The following is a 26,137-nucleotide window of genomic DNA, read 5'->3' on the forward strand; positions in this document are numbered from 1 at the left end:
AGCGAAAGATCGCCGAGCGTGTTGGAAAAATGGTGTCGAGGAAAAGGGTGGAAAACGTGAAATGCAAACCAGCTGGAAAATCGTAAAAGCTGGAAATGTAACGAAACGTAATCGGGGCCGGCTGGTCGAAGCACGGTGGGCGTTGCACCGAAAGGAAGAAAAGGGGATGAAAGAGGATGAAAAGGGATGAAAACGAGATACCGCGGCGCGTATGGCGGTCGTTTTATTGCGGCCGCGTCCTTCAACGAAAGTTGCCGTAAAAAAGAGCCGCGATCGTAAAAGTTTCAGCCGACACTTTTCTCTTATCGACTACTCTCTTTTCAAACTTTCTTCCATATCCAACGACTTTCGACGCTAATGAGCCGTGTGCGTTCAAAGTAGTATTATAGGGTGCACGAGGCGTTTTCCTTTTTTTGGTTACATTGAAACTATTTTTCCTTCCTGTCCCTAGAATCAGAAAATTTTTTGTAAGGTCGACTTGTGCGTGACGGTATGGTGATTTGTTTCGCTCTTATGTCTGTGGTTTTGCCTGAAAGGGGGCGTTGATTGTGGGAGAAGAAGTTATTTGAGAAGGAGGAAATCTTTGGAGATGTCTAAAGTTTGTTGATAGAGTTTGAAGTTTTGGAATTTATGTATATTTGTATTTCTGTCTGGTGAGATTTTTGTAGTAGTAGATCTTTGGGGGATTGTAAGATACACATCTGAAAAGATTAAATACAACAATATTCCATTAAATATGAAAAGGTATAAGGATAATGAAAATTCTAACAGAGATATTACAAATTTCAAAGTATATTTTCAATAATATTTTATTTTATTACAACGAATTATTCTGTTATTCTGTAAATAAATGGTAGGCTTTAGAGAAGAGTGAATAATTCAAAGAATAGTGTAACGATATGAATTAACTTGACAGATATATCAACTACTTAGACAAGATTTATTATCTACTTATCGTCTCATCGAAGAACTCCTTTCCAAAGGATATTCGCAAATTGAACCTATATCTATAGCTACTTCGGATTGAAACAAAAAGTTCAAATTTCCAAGAACCAGGTCAGTTAAATCTCACACTGTTCGCAGCTTCAGTATCCATCATCATCATTCATACTCCACAATTTCTCAACGACTCGTCCAGCAATAACCAGATACATTCGATTCGGTTTCTCGACTCGAAAACCCTCTGCGTAATCTTTCATACCGATTTCTCTGTGCAAACAAACAATTTTCTGCTAGCAGGGTGTAAGAGCGGCCCGTAGAAGGTAAAAACGCGTGGATACACACGTGCGCCGCGGCGAAGCGCCGACTTTCCGGCCAATTTGCGCCGATAAAACCGAACCGACCGTGGCTACCATCCCGAGGACGCGTCCCGCCGCGGCAAACCGGCAATTTTCACCTTCCACGCAGCCTGCACTTCCTTCTCTCTTCTACCAACGATCATATCCCCTTCAGAATGTTACACGGCCGCCTTCTCCGACGATCCTCCGCTTCCTACGTGATTGCTCGGCAACTACTGTTTGTTTAACCGGCCACTCCGCCCAACGAAACTACCCTGTCGAAGATTTTCGCAATTTCCGCCGCGTTCCGACTCTCTTTCACGCGCGATCCTGCTATTTTCTCGTTTTTTCTTCTGCCATTCTCTTTTTAGTCTTTCTTCGTCTTTTTCGATTTTCGTTCGCTTTAAGTTCAGTTCGAAGAGGTAAGGGCAATTCTTTTTGTTAGAATTCGCGATACCGTGACTCGGTCTGTACGTTGGTTTCCGAGGAAGAGCGAAGATCGAGAGTACCGGATTGCGGGAGAACGAGTTGAAATTGTGGTTGCAATTCCGTGCAGCGCGGTTTACTGCCACGCGGAGAGGTTTCGCGGGTCCGAGTAACGTTCGCCAAAATGGAGGAAGCCTCGATGGTTTCCGGGACGCTCCTGATGGAGTGAGAAGCCTGCACGAGACTCGCTCCCGTGGATTTCAGGCGATTCGCTAGTTTATGACTGTTGTGATGGATTTTCTGTCGTTTTATCTTTCATCGTTTTTATCTTCTTTTATATCGAATGCTTGCGAATATACTCGCAAGCATACTTTCTTTTAGAGTATGATTTATTTAGAAAGATCCTCTTCGAAGTAGAAGACAGAGAACAAGAGAGTCTAATGCAATTTTATGCAAGTTTCGTTCGTATATTCTGTTGCTTATTGATCGCATAAATATGAGAAGAATTTTGTGGTAGATCAACTACGTACAACAACACAGAAGTATATTAATCCTTGAAAATCTTGATAAGGCTCACTCATCCACTTGTTTCTTATTATATGTAGGTGTATCTATGTACAATATTTAATATAGGTTTACATTTTGTTTCTTATGAAATGTATAAGGAGGATTTCCTAGTAATTAAATCAAATATAGATTCCTACTGAAGATATAAATACACATATAAATATTATATATATATCAGTAAAGAATCAATATACCATCATAATAAAGTATATACCTGTGGTAAAATAAAATTAAAAGAATATCTTAATAATTGCATACCGTGATCCCATTAAACTCAATACAAAGTTAATGAAAATCGATACATATAAAATAATCACGGAGGCTAATATAAAATTAATATCAACAAATTATTATCCACAAACCATTCATTTCAACTATTAAAAAATGGAACAATCCAAAAGACCAATATTCTTCAATACTAAAATCTTTAGCAACAATCTTTTAATACAATCTCTTTAAAACCAACCAAATTTTTATTTTCGTCTATCAATCACAATCTCTGAATGCAGAATACTAATTATAAATTATACTTTACTCCACGAGTGATTTAAAGAAACATTAAACGAATAACTCGTAAACCGGCAGCCATTTATAGAGCGGAGTTCGATCACTATTTTATCAGTGTTGCATACACACGTACGAAAGCGGCCATTCATATGGGCAAAGTAATTCAATTTCTGTCCATTATCCTCGGGCTGGCGGCGGGACTCGATTTGAAAACGATAAGCGGCGTAAAAGGTCGAATTAAAAGGAGTCGTGGCGATTGCTGGGTCTCCGGTTCTACGAGCGATTTATGCTGGCGCATAAAAGTCGACAATACCCGGCTTCCCATTAAAATCGATGCCCGTGTCCGACCCGCTTTACAGCCGAGCCGTAAACATTAATTAAAACAAGAAAAATCAATGGCGTTGTTAATTTTTCGGATCGTGATGTGGGTCGTGCCGTGGCGATACTTCACGCACGGTACGCTCGTGATAATATCGTTCTCTGGTACAATGGTAAATGGTAATTATGTTTCTTCCACTCGTAGGAGGCTTAAAGGATGGGGGATGTCGAAATGTTATTTTGACGTGGATTCCATGTTGTAAAACTTTTGCTCCGTAAATAGAAATATAAAAGGGAATATGAAGTTTTATTCTGCGATATTTTAGCTTTGTAAATTTAGAGGACGCAGAATTTTACTTCTCGGCGAATTGTAGTTTCATAAATTTAGGAGAATTTTACGTTGGGAGATTTGTGTATTCAAATCTTGGACCATGTGAATATTGCAACATCGAGCATCTACTTTGAACCACAAAACTCTACAAAACTTGTAGGTTTCTACTTTCGAAATTCTGAAGCTTAAAATTAAACTGCAATGGTTGCGTATTTATACTAGTTCAAAAATTCATAAATTCTTACTATTAGAATTCTCAGTATCTTTTTAAATCTCCAAAATGTTCAACTTTCCGAGCTTCAAGCTTCAAAGTTTCAAAGCCAAAATTTCAAAAATTCCAAAATCTCTCGAAAATGCTCGATCCAAATACGCTAAAAATCTCAAATTTCTTCAATTAGAGCTGCATCATTTCAAAATTCCCACTATTACTCGTCCCATTAAAATTTCCCAATAAACGTCGACCTGATTTACATGAAAATTTCCATCGTCACAACGATAAATCCTGCGAGGTTTAATCTCCATAGAGATTCCGTAACGACGATAAATTCCAACTGGAATCACGGATGTCCCTGCTAATTTCGTAGACCGATTTAACCGACGAGATCGGTCCGTCGGATCTCGAAAACGTGGGTCACGTCGCTATAAAACGTCGACAATTACAGAGATACGCGAAAACAGCGTCAATTACGGCAATTAGCGAGGTTCGCGGAATAGCGTCGTGTCAAGGTGCTTGTAAACTCGATAGAAAGCTCGTAGTACGCGTCCATTTTGTTTTAAACACAAGTTGTCGTGGCCACTGTTCATAAAATCCTTATCATCTCTATGGTTTATTTTATTTCTCTTTTTTAATGGTTTTTATTACTCGATAATGAAGTGAGCCGTTTTTCTGTGAATTTAATTAGTTTGATTTACTGTAATTACAACAGGGATTATCGCTTGTGTAGCGTTTATCGGATAGGTAATCTCGAGTAAACGAAGTTAGTTACGCAGAGATCAGTTATGAACAAAATTTTACAGGTAACAGTTATTTTGACTCGTTTTCCTTTTCCCTTTCCATTCTGGAAATTCTTTGATGTCTCTTGAGCTTGGAATTCGAATCTATTTAATTTTGAAACTTTGAGCTCTATGAGTTAAAAACCTTGAGACTTGATATTGTAAACTTCCTATCAAGCATTAAAACCTTTTACGATTGCGAATATTTAGATTTAAAAATTCCAGGTAATAAATGCTTCAACTTCACGCAACGTGACGTTTCTTAACGTAAAGAAACTTAAAATTTGTATCTTCCAATTAAAAAATTCCATCGCGTCATGTGCAATTTAAAGCTTCGTAAAATCATAAAAATCTGTCGAACTGGAATCTCCGGCCTCCATACATTTCCAATCCAAATTCTAGCTGCAAAATTTCCAATCTAACAATTCGGAAAATCACAAATCTGTCAAACTTAAGTTCCCCAACTTTTCGATGCGAATCTAAAAATTCCAATTCCATCCATCCTCCACAGACTTGCACCTTGACCCTAACAATTCCGCAAGATTCGTCAAAAATCAAAAGGACACGTCTGTCCAGAGTCCACAAAGGCGTCCCTTGATGTTTCACCCCCGTGTGTCGCACAAAGGGGCGGAAAGAATAACATCGTCGTGAAAGAAAAGAGAGTCCCAACGCGCCGAGTACATTACGCGTTGTGTGCTTACAGTTTATAGGGTGGCTGCCGGCGATTATCCCCCGGCAGTTAACTCAAATTGCATTATGGGAGGGCTGGTCGCGTTCTGGGGCCGATTGCGGGGTGGGCTGGAGCTTTCCAACCCCCCCACGATCATCGGGGACCTCGTAACACGCTGTGCACTTTACAAACGAGCCGTATTTGCACGCGTTCCCCGTCCTTATCGATCGTGATAACGGGGGTGATAACGCGGCTCATCGGCTGTGAAACTAATTTTCCGCATGGAAATGATAATGGCGTTGTCCGCGAGGGGAGAAGTGATTTCTTTCCCGCTTGCTTGCATAATCGGTGAAATAATTGTAATTGCGTTGCCTCGGTTACTCGACATTTCATCTATTAACTGTAAAAGATGAGTTCATTTGTTGGCTACATTGCGTTGGTTATAACTTTGTTCCTTCAGAGGATTTATAACGCATTGATTATGAAAATACCGAATAGATTTTTAATTTTTAATTTGTCCTTTAAAAAATAGATGATGTGAAAATAATATATTTAATAATTAAACAATGAATCTTCTACTGGAATAATTTAATCTGAGAAAGTAACATTATCAGGTTGGAACATTGCTTATATAATAGTAATCGATCTACATTTGTAAAGATTGAAATGAATTTAGTCAAAGTTAGGTAGCGTGCGTTTTAAATTTATTTTCGATTCCTATTAACTGCCTCCTTCTCTACGATTAATTGCGAATTCTTGTTCTGTATTTAATTGAACAAGTTCTAAATCCAAAGATTCTAATCCATCAGAAAGTAAAGCGATAAACTTCCATTCTAAACTGAATCTCCCTCTTTAAAATGATCTAAAATAATCTAAAATATTTATAATTAAACCTTTATATCTATAATTAATATACACAGTGGCGTTTTCGCTTCGAAAATTGATTAATCTCGGCTCTCATCGATCTCCACTCAAATTGCGTTAATTTCGAGTGCAACGAGGCGCGAAGTGTGCGCACACGCACGCTCTTGGTGGTACGCAATGGGGCATCCCCGGGTCTATTTGTTTAATGGGGATTATTGCGTAGCCCATAGGCTAGCGGATTGAAATCAAATGACACGTGACGCCCTTTTACTTTCTTTCGCCTCTTTGTGCTCTATGGAGTAAACCGTACGAAACGAGATTGTTACAGAATATTCGAAATCGATTCTCTTTTCGGAAATGGAAGGAATCGTCGATTTTAATCATCTCTTAGACTCCGGTCACGAATCATCGATTGCGAGGAGCAAACCATAAAACTTCAACGTCCTTCTACGAATTTTAACGGTCATTTTAACGTTCGATGTTGGAAGAAATTTTTGTAAGATTCAGATAAGTCGTGGAATAAAATTGGAATAGGGTGCATAGTTCTATGTTCGTGTCTTTTACGTTGAGTTAACGTGTGATTAGGTATGGAACGTGACTTCACTGGATGTTGCAGCACCTTCGAAGTTAAGTATCATACGATTTAACGTCGATACTGCTCACCATCATGTTCGCAACTTCGAAGAATCGCTCGAAATTACACGTTCTCGATACGCGCGACCGAAAAAATCGTAACGACCTCGCTGCGGGTTAAAGTCTCATTCGCACTTGAAAATTGATACGTAATGCAACCTTGAAATCGTACTCCAACACATTCATTAGCACATTCTTTTCGCTGAAAACCTTCTACATACTACGACAATTCAATCTCAAAAAAGAACGTCGTCAATATTAAATTACTTAATTGATCTTTCTATAGAATATTAAGATAGTACATACTTTTTAAATTATTTCATATGCGATTTTAAATTCTTTAGTGGTTGAGGAATTAAAAAGTTCGAGAAGAACCTCTACTGTATTGTTATAATCACTTGTTAAGTAAATTGTCTGAAATAAGAATGGAAGTTCCTTTACTTGAATCATGGGTAATCGAATATGGAGAATAAGAAAACATTTCACACGGTGCGAACATCTATTTTAATATAAACCACGCATACAGTAAATGGCGTATAGCGTGTTCTAATTTATTAGTACATGAGCTACATTTTTCTAGTCGTAATATTTCGTATCAAAAAATATAAATACCACTGCAACTTGAAGTTGAATAATTCTATTTCCGTATGGTCAAATAGCGCAAGTGTGGTCGTGGCTTAACTCGTGGCTCCAAAACTAGCCAATCTTCGCGCGAAGTTCGAATTTGCGTAAAACGACGTGATGTAATATTAAATCAGCCAGGCCCGCGTCGTACACGATCAGATTACATTATGGCAGAAAATTGCAAGCGTGCACCGGGCTTAACGCGCGGCGTGAAACGGCGTGCGAGATCTTCCTCGTGCAACTATTTTGCAAAACTGCGCTTCCAGCGTATACCTGCTTAACAACAAACGTTGCAAACAAATTCAATCACTCGGTCCATTTATTGTAATACGCGTTTTCAAACTTTATTATACAAATTCCGCGCTGCCAGACATTGTAAAAGAAAGCTTCCATCATTCGATAGCCCATATACATAATCTTCCGACCAGTCCAATCAGCTTCAATCAATTACCAATCTATTTGCTACTCTCAATCTTATCGTCTATACGTTTTATGCTTCTTATAAAATCTTTTTAAACATTTTTTTTTTTTAATACAGCTACTCCATTTTTGCAAGTTCGTAAAAGAAACATCGGGAAATTGAATCGTGAGAATTTATCAACGGTGCTCGAGATTCGATCGCCTAAATGGCGTCGATCAAGGGACATTGACACCATTTCTGTACGCAATTCAAACGAAAAACAAGTACGTTTTGATTCGCGCCCCACGATTGCGAAATTCCAAGCAGAAAAAACAATCTGAGTGAGTCTTGATATTAATTAGGTAATTTAAGGCGGTCGAAGCGTTAATAAACTAATTAAGAAGCACAGCTTGCTGCCTGTGAACCGGAACCATAGATAATCTAATACGCCATTCCACAACGTTTCATCATAATTACATCAGCTACGCAGGCGATAATTTTTTTCTGTCTTGTTTCTTGGTTAATACTTTGTCCATATTTTTCTTCTTCGTCTTGTCCGTTTTTTCTTGGAGGGGGGCTTTTATCAGTTTACGTATATATTTATATCTACCGAAGGTTTCAAAATTGGTGACGTTCTAGCAAAATTTAGTGACATTAATCGATATAGAAACTTCAATTACTAAACAAATTTCACGTTACGACACAGAGTGGCTATAAAAAGTATTCGCACATATCCTTATCTTTTAATGAGACATTTTTTTTCTCATTTCATTTTCATAATATTCACTTTTTATAGTCACATGAAAGTATCATTAAATGATAAGAAAAATTTATTTGGACGTAAATTAATACATTCAACGCAGACAGTTTCTGCGATTGCTACTTTCCATGAGAAACATTGAGAAAAATTTCCTTTTACTTCGTTTTACTTAAAAGATGCTTAGAACACACTATGTATTGTAGAGAAATATTAAAAGGAAAATAATGTCGGTATGATGTATCGATATTGCTCAGCGAAGGTCTTCTACCTCCTCGATACATGTATCGATACCACATTGAAATGTTAATTAGGATGTGAATGCTATAATATAAGATGTTAAAAGATTAAAATCATACATGCAGTAGATGATTCGCAGCTTTGAAATGATATGTCATGACACATCCACGAACATAAATATATTTATTATAAAAGATAATAGAAAGTCGATACCACAGAGTCTAACGACTATAAGAAGATAACTAAATTTTCTAAAACCACCAAACTCCGCAACAAACAATAGAAGAAATGTTCTGTTGCCACGAACCACCCATCTCGTCAAATGTATGACAATTATTTATCGTAAAAAATAATAGAAATTCGATACAACAGAATCCGACGTTCTCAATCGTCCTCAAAAAGATACCTAGATTCTCTAAAACCACCGAACAAAGTTGGTAACAAACAATGGAAGAAGCGTTGTGTTACCATAATCCACCCTTTTCCTCGACTGTATGACAAGGAAGAAGACGGGGTTGGCGGTGAATCACAGAACAAGTTCCATGCAAATCCGCGTAACGGGACCGTTTATTCGGCCCATAAAAAGCCCAATAAAACCTTCTTCCGAGCGAGAAGATGGCCTGTCCCCTCTGTCCACCCCCTCGCCCCCTTTGTCGCGCACCCCCGACAGAGGATAAATCGTCGGCTGGAATAAAGGATACACCGCGGGGGCGTCGTGAATTCTCGTTACGACTCGTATCCAGAAACGGAGAGAAATCGTTCTACATATTGCCTGGAATTGATCTTCTCCCTTTCCCCTTTCTGCCATCTTTCTTCGTTCGTGGAAACTTCCACCCCTTATTCCGACCAATTTCCCTCTTTCCTCCCCTTTCAAACTTTCTCGTTTATTTTTATCTTTCCACGAACCGCGTGGTTTTCGGAAAGATTCGGACTGTAGCTTTAGAAAACGAGAGGCCGGGCTTTTCGTGCCAGGTGACGAATGGCAGAGGGAATTTGGAAAACGAGGACAGGTTCGCCGAGGTTTAATTAACGAGCTCGATCGAATCGCTTGTTAGGAGAACCGTTCGGAGGAGGATGATTTAGAGACGCGTCTGGTAGGATTTATGAACCTCGGTATATTTGGAAACGTGGTTTTTGGATGGAGTGCGCGGGTTTTTGTCAGGTTTCTAGATTCAGAATGCGTGTAATAGTGTTTTAATTAATAGCGCGGTTATTGCTAAAAGTGTTTCGTAAACGGGGAAACAATTCGAATTTTTCACGCATATCGATATCCTCGCTTTTTACAATCAGAATCGTTTCTTTTGAAAATCCTTCATGTTGAAGCATTTCTAGCGATAGAATGTAATTTTCTTATCCGTTTTTCTTATACAGATACTCCTCTTCCGATTTTTATTAACGCTTTTGCATACTGCGCAAAGGTTGATACAAAAATCTCGGATGAAATTATATATATTGGAATATAAAAATAGCTGACAATTACTTAAATATATTTAAAAATACTGTCAGCTCACAGATTTTGATGATTTCTTAATAAACCTCCTAATAATAACTGTTAAAACCTACACTAATGTATGCGTTAGTATTGGCTGCTAACCATCTTACAACGAGGTACGCGTATAGGAAAAAGTTGTTCGAAATGTTGATTTCTACAACATATTCAAAAATCATCGAAACGGTGAGGCGCCAATACTTCTGTATAATTATCGAGAGTAATATATACTTAAAGAAGATGCTTAAAAAGTATTAGAAATAATTCTTCGAAAGTTCATGATGCTATCGAAACCTTCTAATGGCGTATACAAGAGAAATTTTTGCGCGATGATAGACGCGTTCGCAGATCAACCGGAAGCCAGTCGAATAATCCGCCGCTGCTGCGTTGACACTATAAACAGGGTCTCGGTGTTGGGAAAATATTATTCCAAGGAGGGTCCGTCAGAACCCTTCAGAGGGCCGGTGAAAGCGATACACCGTTTTGTATCGGCGCCAGGTGGCGAACCTTGTAGATAACATTAAAGCCAATAAAGAAAATATCGCCGGCTAAGTAGAAGGAACCTGACGAAGAGGGAGCACAGTTGGAGTAATGGGGAGTAATAATGGCGAAATAATGGAAAAATAACAACGAATCGATCTTGGGGACTAAAAGCTGAGTAACGTTACATTATAGTTTAATGTAACAAGAAGAATAGTAGTGTTATTAGTTAGCGAAGATTGGCATGTATGTATTTGGAGTAAAATTTTTCACAAGCTAAGAAGATACATAAACGAATTGGTAAATGAATGGTTTAAAGGATCACGGTTTAAATAATTTTCTGCATTTGACAGTTTGAGGAATTAAAGGGTTGTTAGATCGAAATAAATGTGCGATTATTATTTAGAATGGCAAATAAAATTATGAAAGCGAAATAGTTTGAATTACAAAGAAGTGAGTATTATTTTGACCACATTTGATTATTTTGACAGTCGAAAGATTCAACGAAATATTAAGTACATTTACAAAAATCATAAGTTATCTTTACGCTTCTCACTTGCGATTTTCCATCAAATATCAAATTGTAATATAAATTCGTACCGTTTTTATACGCATATTACAAAATATATATTAACAAATATAAAAATAAGACGAATTTATATTACAAGCTAATATTTCACTGATGATATAAATTCGACTGTACAAGAGAGTTCAGCTAGCATCATCCCTCTTGTCAGCTCCCTAAACTACCACCCCTTTCGCAATTTCAATCCCAAACTTTCCAAATCTCCTGCTTGTCGCATAAAACATACAAACATCTTGAAATCCCGAACGAACGCAAAAAGGCAAACCTAAAAGAACCCCTGAGAAAGATTTCTAAAAAGTTAAAATTCTGTCAGATGCAAAGAGAACCGGCGAAATTCCACGAAGGACCGAAGTACCGCGAAAAAGAAACGGCGCACGTTGTCGGAGGAAATTTAATTGCCGGGCAAACCGGCGGGAACACGGTGTTCCGTCGGCGTGGATTTCGCTTCGGCCGTGTTTCCACCGAAATCAAAGGCGACCCGATCGTTCGAGTGGTAACATTAAGTGTTTCGACAACGGGCGTGTTCGAGATAAGGGCTACACGGTCCTCTCTTCCTCGCGACCGACAGATGCGCAGCGAAAGTCGATCGCGAGTAGAGCGTGCCAGGCTCTTCTTTCTCCACTGGTGAAAATAAGCCGGCAGATAAGGGTGAGAGCAACGTTGTCGTGTCGCTAATTTATACTCCTCGAAAGAAAGCTGGTTCCAATTCGGAGGAAAGCGCGTGCCCAACATTTTGTTCTCTATTTTCTTTTTTTTTTTTTCTTTTTTTAATATGTACTCATGTGGCTGAGAAAGAAAGTTTCTTCCGAATTTCTTCTTTTTCTGGTGCCTCAAGAGTTTAGATGCTCTTAACTTTTTATTACGTTCTCAGCTTTTTTAGAATTGGTCTTTATAATTGCACGAGATGATATCGTGTGTGATAAAATGACGTATTATTCATTAGGAATTCGCATTCTTTTCACTAAAAATATCTTTTGTTTATTTATATCCGAATTGTCGATAATTCCTTCTTTACCTTTTCTACGTATCTCTAGACGAGAAGACGAAGATCTGTTCCGTTATTTATTTTATTATTATATTCACTTTCATTGAATTCGTGCCTTTGCCAACTGCACATAAACTCCATACAGTACAACGATACTAATTTTCTTTTACATTTGTGACACTTATATTGATCTAGTTCTTATTCTAGCTGTCTTAGTTTAACCTATTTTATTTTGTTTTTGTCTACGTTCTATTATTTAACTGCTCTTTAGAGAAACTTGACCATTTCTAAAAAGAAATAAATTCCAAACAAATGGCACGTAAAAGAAATATTTAAAAACCATCTTCTGCTATTCCTCCTGCAACTTTTTTAAAAAAATACATAAGCAAAGCTATGGTAAATTATTCTGAACATATCTATAACTGTTTCGGCCGTATTCTATACGAAAATCTGCCATCTTGCTCATTAAAAAGATCTATTTTCGTCTGCCCAATTATAAACAATTTTTCCTCCATCCTTTTCGCGTGCCTCTGTCCAGAAAACAAAGATTCGTACTCCGTAGATGCTACCTACCATCGAACCATTCTGCGAAAAGAAAGAAAGAACCTCTTCCTCTACCAACTCTCTTTCTCTCTCTCTCTCTCTCCCTCTCTCTCTCTCTCTCTCTCTCTCTCTCTCTCTCTCTCTCTTCCATTTGGTTGTTCGCTGGAACGCTGGAGGCGCGTTAACGATACCATCTCGAGGCGCTCTTCGACAAATTCATAAAGTGCAGTTCATAAAACGTACCCTTAAGATAGACGGGACCCTCTTGAGGTTGCGAGAGGGAGAGGAATGAGAAAGGCGGGGAGAGGGAGCTCGTAACTTCAGCGTAAACGGGCGTTGCGTTAAGTCGACCGGATAAAATGATGGCTCGTGCGAACGGAGGCAGATGCATCCACGTAAGTGCAACTCTTGGCACGTCATACCGTGTATCCCTGTCTCCTCCGTTCCTCTTGAACCTATCTTCGAGGCAAAGTCATCGACAGGGACCACGGAAACCCGTTCTGTGTCTGCTCGGGAACCATAAAAACGTCCTTCCCCTGATCGAGAAGCTTCGTCATATTGCAAATGGTTTCTCTTTTGCGTTTGAAATTTTTGGGCGATTTTAAACTATACACTTTTTATTTATGGTATTAGTTGTGCGTCTTATGTCTTACATTTTTCTTTCTTTTACTTTAAGTTATATGTTTTTGGGATACCAGTTGACCATACAATCTGGCAATAAAAATCCATACAAAGACTCCACTGAAAAATATGGAAAAATGTGAGAAGCCTAATAACAAGGAAAGAATTCAAATTGTCAATTTTCCCAACCATACAGAGCATCCATTGCTTTCAAATTATTTCATAACTAATCCGCTTCTTCCAAAATCCACGATATCCGCTTCCATTATCCACAAACCATGTCAATTTTCCAAACCACGCGGAGTGCTCTGCGTTGCTTCCAAATTATTGAACAATTAGCCCGATTCTTCCAAAACAACATCCACAAGCCATAAATAAATCGCACGTTTAAAAAATCCAATTGAAAAAAGGTTGCAGCCAGCTGAACGATCAATCCCATCCCGAAGCGCGGATGCTAATTGCGGCGAAGAAGTGGAATTAATTAGCATTTGCTCGCGGTCCAAGGACCGTAGTAATATTCGTCAATGGCGTCTCAACCCCCGAGGGGCAAACATCTAGACGCCCTTCTCTCTCGAATAAACGAGGAGGAAAGACGAAGAACGAGAGGGATGTGTTAAAACGTATTCTAATGCGTGAATGCGTGCGTGCTAGGCTGAGCGAGCGTGTGCACGATGGTTTAACAAGGGTCTGACAGGCTCGTTGCCGTTGTTATTTATCGGTTATGTCGGCGCATCTCCCATCTCGACGAGAGAGAACCTCTCTCTTTGTCCCTTTCTTCCTCTTCCTTCACCATTCTTCCATTTTCTTCTCGCTTCATACGCGTTTCTTCTTCGTTCTTACTTTGGCTCGTCTCTTTTACTCTTCGTTGTCAGCTCGATGTTCGCGCGCGTAGCACTTCTGTGGCCCTGCTTGGACACCAGTAGCGTAGAAGTGCTTCCTGTAATCCGGGAAATGACGCGATGGTGGATCCTTCAGGAGAATGGGCTATGGATGTTGGTCATGAGGTCTCTTGGTCGTCCTAAAAATTGTAAATTAATTTTGTAGGTTTACGGCATTCTTCCTATTTTCGTGATTTTTCAATGGATCTGAAATTTCTTCATTGGAAAATATTTTAAACATCCATTGGCATCTGCTTCACCAATCTGCGTTTATCGAGGCTTTGCAAAAGGTACTAGCTACCCCGAATTCCTCGCGAACTCTTGAGAATTTTCATAAAATCAACAAATCGAAAACAATCTGTCTAACATCGAAACTAACTCATCGACGAATCTGAAATGCAAATCCCTCAGAATCTTCATCCCGGAAAATCTAAGCATAGAATACAAACTTGTCAAACGTCTACAAGCCCAATAAATTAAGAAAAACCGTAAGAAGGTTAAATACGAATGTCCCTATAAAATATAAGCTTGCAAAAGTGTTCGCGAACTCGATAAAAATTGGCAAAAATCTTAAGAAACCCGAATATAATACAGAAACTGCAAAATTGGCCAAAGAAGCCAAGTAAAAAAGACAAACTTCTAGAAAAGTTCGCAAACCTAACGGATTGACAAAAATCTTGAGAAACCTAAGTACGTGTAATTTGGAAACTGTCAAATTGGCGAAAGTCTGAAACACAAGCTTCCAAAACTGTTGGCAAAGCCAGTAAATCGACAAAAATCCAAAGAACCTAGAATATAGAATAGATGCTGCAAAGAAATACTCACAAATTCATGAGAATGCGACGAAAAAATAGCGAAGAATTATGGAATACAAAATCTTGACAGGCTACGCCATTGGGAAAGACGTGGCTTATGGAGATGGCGAAGCGCGTTCTCCTGTGGTTTATACCGGGCTGAAGGGGCGCGGGTGGTGAACTGTTAGTCTGAAGCACGTGTTAAAAACATAACCACTTACTTCAATGGGCTCGGGGTTTATTTATCGCGCCTAGTCTCCCCCGCACACGGTTTGCCATGTTAATACGGTCGGGACGGTTGGCGACGAGATCGACGTTGCCTCCCTGATGGAAAACGAACCTGATGGGAAAAATTGTTTTCTTCAACGATGACGAGTGATTTCCATGCTATAGAGCAACCTCGATGATAACCACGTAGATGATGGAATTACACGAACGATGGAACACGTTTAGCTTGTTTCTAAGGCTGAGAACGATTAAATCGTTTCCGGTTGGTAAGCGTTTAATGGACGAACATTAGCGTGTCGATATCTTAATGCCACGACGGGAAAAGCTTTTCGGTGGAAGTCGACGGGTTAACATCCTGTTTTGAGCGACGCTCACGTCTCGTTTCGCGTAATGGCGGTGGCGATGGATACGGTTATGGGTGGTTTTGATGACTCGCGGTTCGGTTGCGTGCAACCCCGGCTTGTTTGTAACAATAATAACGCGTTTGGTCTTGGTGCAGGAATTTGGCTCCCCGCAATGATTCATTGACACAGTGATTGCGTTGATTCGATGCTGGATTTGGAATTCTTCGCGATATCTTTTGATTTATCCTTCCCGCAGAATCTAGATTCTTTCCTTTTTTCCTTATTCTTGGATCGTTTTTGTTATTTTTGTGTTTTTAAGGGGTTGAGAAAATAGCGAAGGTTTCAGATTGAAGCCGCTGGATTGGAGAAAATGAAAGGCGAAAGATTAGAGGAAATAGAAGATGCAAGGTAAAGGAAGTATGAAATTTCTGTAGTTGAGAATTAGCAATATTCAAAAATGTTCACTTGCGAAACAATTAACAGAACCAAGATTTAGTATTCCCTGGGAATTTCATAAAATTTTGCCAAAATTCTTCAACGTTACACAGAGATGAGAAAAGAAGCAGTAAAGGGTGAATGCACGTAATTTCTTTCAACAAAAGTTTTCCGCGCAGTTTCCCAAATTCTAAAGATTCTTATCACTTAATCACCTTATCCAAAATTTCCATAAAATTTCATAAAATTCCCTAAAATTCTCGACAGTTTCGTAAAGAGCCACTAAGGGTTGAATTCGCATAATCGAGCGGGGTTTTCGCGCGGCAGTCCACGGAAATCGCAGTTAACATCGGCTGGACAGATTTATCAGGGCTGTTCCCAGAGGAACGCTCTGTCAACGAGGCTGGCGACGCGTCCTGTGGGACGGCGACCGTTCATACATGCGAATCGGGAAAATTCTCGCGTGGAAATTTGCGCGGTCCATGCACACGCTACCGTAACAACAGCCATCAGCGGCGAAATGGTATATGAAGATGAAAAGGGATGGAAGAGCGGGACGACGCCCTCGTTACGCTTTTAATCGTTTCATCAAGTTGTTGTTAGCGTGCGGAATGTGAGGCCATTTTGCGGGCGATTGGACCGCGGACCATCGGCCGTGGTTGTTTTCTCCCTGGTGGATTTTCGCGGCGATTTGCGCGGAATTGTCACGGCAAACGAGCTCGAATTTGACACTTGCGTTACACCATTTTTTCTCTTTCTATTCTTTCTCGGGTTTTGTTTTTTTCTTTTTTTTGTTTTTTAATGGAAGTTTGGTCAGATTTCCAATAAATGCGTTGAAAGGATCGCGGTTTAAGGAGTGGAAAAATTGTACTTTGAAATTTGAGATATTTAATCTTGTCTTTCGCGTGACTAACGTTTTCATCTGTTTCTCTGCAGGCCCTTTCTTGGCTTTAAATAAGTTTGAGTTAAAGCAAAGCAGACTTCCGAATTTTTTGAATAATCCGAAGATTTGTTGGGAATATCGTGGTTTGAATATCGTTTGTCAACAAAGGTTGTATACATAAGATACGATTTTAAAAAATAGTCAATGAGAAAGTTTAGTAAGTTCGTAAAATGATTTAGAAAATTGCTTCGTAAATTCTCTTTGTAAGAAAGTTCACTTAAAATCTGATTCGTCTTATCTTTTCAACAGCGAAAAGTTTCCTGGCATTCGTAAGATCTAATTCTAGTAAAACGTTTTTTATTTGTAGGCATTTATAAAGCTTCACTTTTGAAAGGTATGGTGCAAAAATTTATGATCGCAATCCTAAAGAAATAGTTTGAATCTATTAAACTCTTCTGAAAAAAGACCAAGATAAATCGTATATATTTCAAACATTTTCCCTACTGCACAGACACATCTTGGATTTCCGTTATATAACCTAATCCATTCCAACAACATTCTCACATCATTCTCTTCGAAATTCTTCCGTATTTCTTTATTTAGCCAAAGAAATGGACGATCTCCAATAACAATCCATCTACCACCAAAACCATCATCGATATGAACCGAAAGATCAATCTATTCCAATCTACATGACGAATACCTTTTTTTGTTTTCTCTATTTATCGTTATTATTATTATTTTATTTCTGAAAAAATAAATTACATTATCTTCGGAGTACAACTATTAATACACTCTTTTCTTCTAACTCTCACATTTTTTAAATATTTCATTATCAAGATTCCTTCGCACAACTGAACAAAATTTACTGGTGAGATCTTACAAGACACCAGTTAGAAATTACTATCTACCGATGTTAATAAATATCTTTTCATAGCAGCGATAAATTCGATAATATATAAAACGAATGTCCTCCTATAAAATATAAGTTGAATTATCCGACTAATTATTCCATTCGATGAAAAATTACAAGACATTAGAACTCGTAATACAACTTGCTAATTCACTGATATCGATATTCGATAAATCATTGCGCAAACACGGCCGAAAAATTATCTACGTATAATCGAGAAACATTGTCTGAATAGAGAAATTCAGAAAGTAAGAAATTTGACGACAAGAGTTCGACAACATCCCCTGCAAAAACACGGTACGCCCTTAATCGCTTAAACGCGTTTCCGCCACAGGCCATCGAACAATCGAGGAAACGTGTCTGCATTCCCGTAGATATAGAATTACACTGTACGAGAAGCCTGTACGAAAGGAAAGAATGATCAAGAAAGACTCACCTACGCGGTCGCGGTTTAATAATCAATTTCTTGTACAGCATCGTGCGAGTGCGGGATCGCGTTAACGAGGCCATAAATCCCGCGAGGAAAGCGTTGCTTTTTCCAGGGAGGAGGAAAAGAAAGGAGGAAAAAGAAGAAAAAAAAAGAAAAAGAGATGCATGAAACCAGCAAAGCCGACATTCGATCTGTTCTCGAATCGGACTCGACTCGTAAAGATGGCCACCGCGGTCTCGCGCGAACCCTGTAGATTCTATCTCCTAGAATTATGTCTTTATTAGCCGGAATCTCTGTCCGATGAGCATAACGGGTCTCGCTGGGTCTGCAGGTGTCCGCTTGGACCAACGGGCAACAACGAAATGGAAAAACGAAAACGAATTATGCGTTTCGAGATCGTTTGGATCGAGATCGTCGTTAATCAACGTTCCCTTGCAAGATCTATAATACAGTTGGGGATGTAGTCAAATCTAGATCTCTCTTGACTCTTCTTAGGTCCACGCGTTCGGTAGCCGGTTGTAAATCTGTCCAGGTTTTTCGCGTTTCGGGAACCGTTAGCTTTTCGTGCCTCTGGAAACGGGATCCTTCCAAGATTCTTACCGGATAACTCAGAGAAATTAGGAAAGTTCTGTTAGGCGACCTATGGTCTTCTTTTTCGGAATATACGTCGATCCTATCATGGAAAATGTGTTTTTCTTTTCCTTCTTTTTTTTCTAAAAAGAGTGTTTGGTGAATAGGATTTTGAAGAATTTGTTCGCGTCACAGGTGCAAGATGTACAGAGCACTGCCCTTAGAATTTTTGGGAAAATTTTGATAATGTTGAGGTTGAGGTTGACTGATCGAAGAACGAGTAGATGAATTTGTAATAGAAAAGTATATTGAAATAATTGATGGTATAAGTTTATGCTGATTCGGATCCTTACTCTCTTAGTGTTACTAGACAGTGGAATGATAGGGAGCACGTTCATATATTTATGCCAAAAGGGTTAACCTTATAGCTTTGGCTGGAGGCTACAGGGAACATAAATAGAAATCTGTTTATTAGTTCCTTTGTTCTTAGACCTTGCAACCCAAAACATAATGTGTATTCAAGGGTACAATAATATGCACCTCTCCTTATTTAGAATATTTCTGCGTAATAGCGGTCTGCAGGTCACGGATACATAAATAAAGATGTAGAGCTTTTTTGAAGTAGCTACTTCAACAGGAATTGTTCTGATTTCTAAATCAGATTTTAGAAAAATCTAGCTACAAATATCCCGAGTTTGTGAGCTCAGATTCCGAAGATTCTGCCTTAAAGGATGTTTACTTAAAAGTTATCCAGATCTTGAATTACCAAAGCTGAAAACTTCGGAGATTCCTATACAGGTCGTGCAAGAATAGCGAACTATAAAAGCCCGGACGTCGAAAGATGCGAAACTGCGAGAATCCTAAGTGACAGAAACACAAGCTTAAAAATTTCTAACTAGCGGAATTCTAAGTTAAACGCTCCGACTTTTAGAATTTCAATTCTGAGAGCTTCCGCCTTGAAAGTTCCCGACATGAAAACGCCTACTGAATTTTGCCAGCTCGGTATCTTGAAAAATATCATAAATATCGCAAGAAAGGCACGCGTTGGTTCTTTCGCAACCCTCTCAAGACCAAGAGGCAAGACAACAAAGTATATATTTATACGCGCATTTTTCCACCTTCAAATTTCCCGCGAATGCGTAAAAATCCGCAGATAAATATCTATTAATGACCCTGCTATTTCATCCATCCTTCGATAATTCAGAACAGGAAGTGGCCGCGGTAGAATACGCGCGCACGTTTTCCACTATTTCCTCGTAATTGGTTAAAAATAGTTAAGATACAGGGAAGGTCCTGCGGCAACAAACGTAATGACAACGAGAAACAAGCGGGAACGAGCTGGAAATGAGGAGCGATTACTATCGGGTGAAAACGATCGAATGGAAAAACTAGCGTCGTACGACCGACGAATAGAATAACGACAGCCTCGTTGATCACAGATATTAGGTGGCCATTAAAATTACCCTGGGCCCTGTGGAATATTCTAATAACAGGAAGATAATGTAATTGGCGGAGGCCGCGTAGCTAAACGATCGTTTAGCGTGTGCGTTTCGAGCAGTAAAACGGTCCTGATGGCCGCCACGTCGTACGAATACAAAAGTGGATAATGTCTGGAAAGGTTCCGTTAACGGGGAGAAACACGCGAAATCGCGCAATATCCTCTGATAAAATGGCCCTCAGCTACGTTTCAACAATAATGGAATTGTATAAAACCGGCGGTAGTTAGAAGATTGTTAACATTCCGACGCGATGGACGTTTCGACCGTGAGCCGAGCACTGGAAGGTTGAACGGCGTAAAATCGCGTTAAACGTGTTTTCAGCGGCTGTTAAAATTCCTTCGTCCGTTGTCTCGTCAAACGTGGAATTCGACGAAACTCACGAATCGCTTTCGGAGACTGCATTTTAGTCGTTAAAGCGGAACAGTGAAATTGTAGGTAAGCTTTAGCCTTTGTGCGATTATAGATTCTTCGACTTGATATTGGCTGTTGTGCAATTTGAAAAGAGAAAGAGAGAAGATTATTGGGGATCTTTCTCTGAAATGTAAAGGATTTGGAAAATTCGACGATGGGGGAAATAGCGTAAAAAGATTTGAAAGTTGGTGGTAGATTGTAACGAAGGGAGGATAACAATTTTAAAGGTATTTCTGTGCAAGATTAATTGTACAATATGTATAATCTGTAAAAAGGTAGTCGAGTGGACATTACGTTGAGAACAAGCGAACGTTGATTCCAAAATTCGAACGCAGTAATAGACGTTCAAAGGAAATATGTAATTTCCAATCTTTTCAAGTTTTCTTCTACGTACAGCCCTCAACAGTGTCAATCAAGATCTCATCTGAATCCTCAAACAATCCTAACTGCGATATACTCTCGCTTAAAAATTGGAAACTTCAAAGTCTGTGAACTTGGAATTCTAAACTTCCTATTCGCAACTTCCCGAATTTGCATTCACCCCGTAACCGATATAACCGTCACCAAGACAAGCAAGATCTCATCTGAAACTTTCCACGCTAATAAACTCTACGCCCGCTACTTAAAAATTCGAAACTCGTGAGAATCTTTGAACATGAAATTGCAAACTTTCGATTCGTACACGATCGTTCCTAAACTTATACATCAAACCTCTGAAGCTCATCCGCATCAGCGGTATTCAAGATCTCATCTAAAATTTCGAACAGGACTTCGCCTTAAGACTGGCCTGCAACCTGCGCAGTTTAGCCGCGGCTGATTTTATTCGGATTTCGCATGGACAAGGTCGTAACCAGCAGATAATCTCATTACAGAGAAAGGACCGGCTACCCTGACCGGTTAATAGAGCCGAGGCTGGCAAAGAGGGAAAGGAACGTGACACCGTTTCAACGAAGCGCCATAAACATCGAGCGTGAAAACTGTTGGACGTGGAAGAGGGACAAGGGCGGATTCGAGGATCGAGAACAATGGGGGAAAATAAGTAAGTGGCCGTGGCCAGAGACCGCCTGGTGGCCGATGCTCGACGATGTCCCATACGACAATGGCCAGAGTCAATGGTGCCCTGTTATCCGGGACATTATGGGGCATCGTTTGTCAAGTATCGCCACGGGAAACCAGCACGTCCGTATGTTCACCGATAGTTCTGTGGAAATGTCCGATCTCTGCTCGGTTTTTCCAGTCGAGCTACCTTCAAAGAATGCGTGCTCGTTCGTTTCACAGTGAAGAATCAGACGAAGGAACCGTGTTTATTTTGGAAATTAGGTAAAGAGCAACCGTACAAGGTGTCGAACGAGAATTTACTTATTTTTGGAAATGATAATGATGATGATTTGGACGTGGAAAATTATTGCAGGCTTTTTACTTTATTGGATATTCACCTATTCTTGGGATGCTCGTTGGAATTTTTATTTTATTCGATGTTTTTATATGCTCGAGCTGTCGTGGATTTTTGCAAAATGTAAAGTTATAATAGTTTAGAGATACTTCGTGTTTAACATGAAATAACATTTCGCAACTCGATGTGTCTTTCGTGTGTCAAATTGACACGAAGCTAGAAAAATTTACCGAATGTCCAACTGGACAAATTGTAAAGTACAAATTAAATAATAAAGAAAAAGAATGGACACGATGGTGAAACATCGATGAAGTGAAAGGATAAATAATTAACTTTGCTCTTTGTCGTACACACGCGTTCACGCTAATTCTTCTTCAAAGGCAGAGGATCTCATTCTCGCGTCAAAGTGAAAAAGTTCCAAAAATATCATTCTATAAATGGTAGAATAATATATTCTTTTACCGGAGAAATGTGTCAAATTGGCACAAGGAACGAGCGATAGTTAAATAATTTTAACGTAATGTAATTGGTAATTTTCATAATAATTTGGAATTTATAGATTAATTAACGTATAACTAGAGTTTAAAGAAAATTTAATAAACTTAAAAGTTCAGAGTATCGTGACGAGAGTATAGATGCGATATCTGATAAATCTAAAATAAAGATTCGGTATAGCGAGAGTCATTTCCATCTTGAAAAATTGGAGAAAAAGGAAGAAGACCGCGTAATATTAAAAGTACAGAAAAATTACACCGTGCTGCGTTTGATTGATCGCTGAACTTGTTTTAATTCTTTGTGCGATATTAAAGGAACAAATATAGCGCCGTTCCATTTAAGAAGGGTAAAGTAATCTTGTAATCTTTCAAAAAGAAATCGCCGAGGAAATCTCAATTACCACTGTGATTAATGTCCTGCTCGTACAGTGTGTTACAGAAACGCAACTTCCCACCGTGAGTTCTCGCGTGTTCTTACGCGAGATCAAAGATCACGAAGAATTGGAACCAACATTTGCAACAGCTAATCTAAGAAGCGCACGAACGTAAACTTTTGTAGAAATTGGAAATAAAAATCGATGCTTGATTTCTTTAAAAGCGTTGGAATTTCCCCCGAGTTACGAAAACTTGTTGTCTTCCAAATTCTTTACTTTCAGGAAAATGTTGGAAACAAAAATTCGACAGAAAATGAAATAAAACAGAAAAACGAGGAATGTTTATTTGTGAAAGTTGTGTGCGTTAATTGTTATTCTTTCATAATTGTTACTATAATTGTTATTATTTTCTTTTCTTATTATTTGTCGGGATAAAAGAGAACCTAGTGTGGCCACAGCACGGAGTTTCAATTGAAACCGAAATAATGTCGAACAAAAAGGAAATACGTGTGAAGATCTTGGTTGTTGGAAGAGATTTCATTGCGAGGCAACTTTATTACGTTAAAGAAGGGAGAAAGTGGCTACGCCACTGGTCGGAGGCCAATCGAAACGCCATTAGTACCCGGTGGCATTAAACGAGCGTGTTCTCGAAGCAGGTAGCCATCTTCCGCGACGGCTTCCACGAAAATTAACTACTCGCGGTGGTTCGATTCGAAATTCATTAATTTCCCCGGGACGAGAGTACGCGCGCACACACGCCGCCGCGGAACGATCACCCGCGGTGTCCGCTCGCTTATTAATGCGCGGCTCGCCCCGTCTCGAAATCGAATTACACGTCGATGGAATTAGCTTCCGTCAACGAGCCGCCTGGCTGCTCTTTATAAACCGCTCCATCGGCTCCGATCAACCGCTGACCTTACGATTTTTCCACCATCAAATTCTGATATTCTGATATTCGTCCCAGCAAAATCACATGGAAACATTTGATACCTTTATTACGAAAAGATAGTACTCGCATTGTGTATGAAAACGAGATGATTTTAAGAAAACCGTGTAGGGATATTGGATCGACTTCGAATTTGGAAGTTTTGCATTTAGCTCCTGGAATACTCTGACATCGTGAAAAAGCACAAACTTGGCAAGTTACAGTGTTGAAAATTTCAATAAAAGAATCTCTCTGAAAAATCTCTAATCATCCAATCGATCTATCTCGTTTCGAAAACCCTACAACCATAAGAATCCGATGAATCCTATCGATAATAGTATTCGTAAACCGGTCTATTCGTGAGGCTAATCGAAATCACGGGCGCCATTAAATCGGCCGGGGGCCGCGCCCTTTAATCGTCGCCTGACAACGTTACGGGCCCGATTTGTCATCCACGAAATTGAGTCGCATCTGCCCCCGGTCCCGTACACGTCCGGCCCGTTCTGCTTCCGAGCTGACAAAGCGGAACCCGTAGGAGTGTGCGTGCCACACGCTCTCACCTACGAGGGGCAACACGCGCGCGAGCATGCCCGCTCTCCTCCAGGACAATATAATGCCAGCCGGCGAATATATACGGGCACGGACCATTAATATATGGCCGCGGGGGCCATTGTTGCGAATTAGGTAGCATTGAGCGACCTATTGTCGACGACAACCGGGGGCGCCGAGTTGTGCGCTCCGTTGACTGCGTTTTGATGAAGTCTCACGCACGAGACTCTGACTCTCTTTGTGGGATTCGTCTTTGGACCGCGGACGTACCGTGTTCTTGCACCGTTTCATGGTCGATATTTCAAAGGATTGTCCCTTGATCGTTTTTTAAATAGGGAGTTTAAATTGGAAATTTTAATAGAAAATGGAAAGAAAACGTCGTTTATGCTTCAAAGATATGGCAAAACTAATTACAATAGCAAATGAAATTAATGAACGATTCGCCTCGAACTCGTGTTAGCGGCTCTTTCGCGATAACCGCATTTCACGGAAATTTCGTTTTGTCCTTCATCGACGATGATATTTAGAGAATCAATCTGGAATTTAAATAGGAAATATATATAGAGGAAGGGGTAGTTAGAGTAGGTATTTCTCTATGGGTATTGTTAGAGGGGGTGTGATTGAATTGAGTTGTTACGTGAGTAGGGAAGTTAATTAAGTGAATTGGATTTCGTAGTATGGATAAGATGATTCGCTGATTTTTTTTTCTTGTTAGAGATCCAAGTTTTGGCTTCCAATATTGGATCATGATGTAAAAATTCTAATTAAGGGTTGATAGGGGTAGCTTGAATTTCAAATTGAGTTACTAGCGCCACCTGAAGTATGAGAATTAAGTGTGGATTAGATTTGGGTGGGATCTGTTCTAGCAACAACCATCGTGTATTTCCTATAACACCGACGAGGTATGGTATAGTACCAGCGCCGTGCCTCCCTACTATACCGACCATCTCCAACTTATCCCATTCATAATTCGTCTATTAAAATAGAAATCAGGCGCATAATACAATTTCGATTTATGAACGTTTTACGAACATATTATAGGACAATATATTATAAACTAAACATATTATACGTGCAGTATGCTATATTGTAGACTATTATATCAAATCTAACTACATATATATATAAACTAATTTTCAAGATTATATATCAATTACTTATATTACAATACCATATTATGTTAGCATTATACTCTTATTAGTTGTTAATTAACTATTTACTCCAAAACTATTCAGCTGGTTGATTAAAACAAATGTCCACTATCTGAATTTTGCGCACTACTTTAATACAATATACAACTAGTCACCGTGCCAATCCGGACCTTTCCTCTTACGACATAATTGAGCGACATAAATGCGTGCGACTCACGGTTAGATGCGAAAAACGTTATCATTGGTGTCGTTGACCTAAGAAAAGTTATCGCGAAGCTTGTCATCGAATAAGAATCATCAAATCCCCTGGAAGAAGGAAAGGGTAGAAAAAGATCTGTAACAAAGTGTCGAATATTATAATTTGAATTAATCAAAAAATTATATAAACGTATCTGTACATCCATTTTTGTTAAAATAAATCAAATATTACCAAACGTTTTGTATCAAATGTCATGAAATCTATAGGTTACTATTTTCCGAAGACATCCCCACAGTCAAGCAATGATTTGATAAAAAATGATCTGATAAAAGATAATCAAAGATTTAGCATTAATG

At 39.2% G+C, this 26,137-nt stretch overlaps 1 long non-coding RNA gene across 2 annotated transcripts in view; it reads left to right on the forward strand.

Annotated features, from left to right (window-relative positions):
* The window catches only part of LOC138184152 (uncharacterized), a 171,829-nt gene extending 146,626 nt beyond the window's left edge, over positions 1 to 25,203 (forward strand). Inside the window, exons 3-5 of one of the 2 annotated variants that reach the window (XR_011174263.1) lie at positions 21,569 to 21,735; positions 23,013 to 23,314; positions 23,396 to 25,203. This is a non-coding gene — a long non-coding RNA (uncharacterized LOC138184152). Of the gene's footprint in view, positions 1 to 21,568; positions 21,736 to 23,012 lie in introns of both variants that reach the window. The other variant, XR_011174262.1, reaches the window with a different exon arrangement.
* The last annotated feature ends 934 nt before the right edge of the window (positions 25,204 to 26,137 follow it).

The sequence above is a fragment of the Bombus flavifrons genome, chromosome 10, assembly GCF_040668555.2.
Source record: "Bombus flavifrons isolate JBK064 chromosome 10, iyBomFlav1_principal, whole genome shotgun sequence".
In the NCBI taxonomy this organism is placed as follows: Eukaryota; Metazoa; Arthropoda; class Insecta; order Hymenoptera; family Apidae; genus Bombus; species Bombus flavifrons.